The sequence below is a fragment of the Sinohyriopsis cumingii genome, chromosome 15 (genome assembly GCF_028554795.1).
Source record: "Sinohyriopsis cumingii isolate HCF-2022 chromosome 15, ASM2855479v2, whole genome shotgun sequence".
Taxonomy (NCBI): domain Eukaryota; kingdom Metazoa; phylum Mollusca; class Bivalvia; order Unionida; family Unionidae; genus Sinohyriopsis; species Sinohyriopsis cumingii.
Window position 1 is genome coordinate 65,232,263 of NC_142975.1, and position 2,240 is coordinate 65,234,502.

Sequence of the window (2,240 nt, forward strand, 5' to 3'; positions counted from 1 at the left end):
TATGATAATCCTTCGTCTTTTGTTCGAACCTGGCGATTTGGCTATTAGCATGCAGAACTTCATTTATATTCAATACTAATTATATTTCAGACTCGTTTCTGAAATAAAATCAATAAACTCTCATTATGTGTGAGTATATATACAGATTATATAATGTTCTGGTTTCTATTATCAACTATACAAACCAATAATAAAAAAGCTAATCTCCACCTCCTATTCATCTTCTCTCACTCTCTACCTACTTCATACAATATACCAAGATGTAATGATCCAAGTAATTATGAATAATGTGTGGAACATAAAAATAGCTTTTGTGTCCGCCGGTGATGTAAATAAATGTCTTCCTATGTTAATCTTCATACAAGAACAAATAACATACAGCATGCATATACCTGATTGATTTTGGGTGTTTGCGTGTGCATTTGTTTCAGCGTTTAATTACATTCATTCCCATTAAAGCCACTAGTGTAAATAATATTTACAAAAGAATTAAATTTAACGTAAAACTGCTGTCATTTCACAAAAATGACATCAGTTCCATTTCCGAAAATTTAATAAATATTAATACTTTTCATTTAAATATTGTAGAAAATCCATCAACCTTTTAGAAAATACTATAATAATAATAATAATAATAATAATAATAATTATTATTATTATTATTATTATTATGATTATTATTTGTACGGATATATAATATATCTATCTATTTTTATGTCTGTCTGTCTATCGTTCACTCTGCTTACATATATCTTATCTATCGTCCAAAACCCATACTCATTTTCTTACATACCCAAGTAATTGCCTACTCAACTTACTAATTATTGTGATTGCAGTCAAGTGTTTGCGAAGTTCATCGCTAGAACAAACTGGCTTGCTTGCAAGATGAATTGAACGTATGTGTGAATGTTACTGAAAATCTTGATAATTGCGAAACACTAGCTTAACGAGCTAATGGTATATGCACGATGCAAAGGATAAGCACAATTAACTAAACCGAGATTTCAAATTAACCCATTTCAATTAATGAAGCTTTCCATTTATATTATGTCTGGGATAGAGGTGGTATCGCTTACTAACGGGATATATGAAATCTCCATAAACAAATAAATAAAGCATAATTCCTATTGGACCATTGCAAATTACATTAGGAATAAGACGTAATTGCCAATACTTTGATACAGTTCGTCTAAGTTCTATAAGGGTAAAGACATTGTAGGGGCTATTAATAGTGTTCGTGTCCTTATCGACAGCTGGTATACCGACAATGGACGTAAATATGACGCAGTGGTGCATGCTGTAAGTCCATATTGAAAGTTTCCGAAACATTAAACTTAAATCGGTTATTTAACTTAAGATTTCCATGAAAATAGACACATTCAATTGACTGTTCAAACAGCACTCGATGAATTAGAGAGGAAAAATAGCATCTTGCAGAGTTGATTATTTGACTCAGTGTGCTCAAGAACATTACGTCGGAAAATTATTAAAAAGGTTCTTCAAAAGGTAATTACCAGAAAGAAGTTTACATAGCTCTCTCTCTCTCTCTCTCTCTCTCTCTCTCTCTCTCTCTCTCACGTTTGCCTCAGATGCGGGGATCGTGGGTTCGAAGCCCGGTCGAGTCATCCCAAAGACTTATAATAAAAATAGTACTAGCAGCTGCATCGCTTGGTGCTCAGCATTATGAGGTTAGTGTTACGACTGGTCGGCCTGGTGGCTGGATAATATGATTGGTTTGAAATGATGCTACATGTCTGCGGCATTACGCCCCAGTGCTAGACAGCTATAAACTGCCACACTGCAGACATCGTAGCGATATGACTGGAACATTGTTAAAACTCCGTTAAAAATCCAAATCTCTCTCTCTCTCTCTCTCTCTCTCTCTCTCGACTTGCTTGTTGGATGAATCAAAAGTATATGTAAAAGTTACCGGAAATCTTGGTAATTGCGAAACTATATATATATATATATATATATATATATATATATATATATATATATATATATATATATATATATATATATATATATATATATATATATATATATATTCTTATTTTTGTCTTCGTTAACTTTACATTGTCAGAATCGTGCAGCATTTTACGATACTGCACACCTTGACACCTCGATATTGCACACATGTGCATGACATATGGTCCTAAAATTAGTAGTGTTTAGGAACTACGTAGTAAACAAACAATGTACATTCATGTAATAGACATTTAGGTTTTCGTTAATTA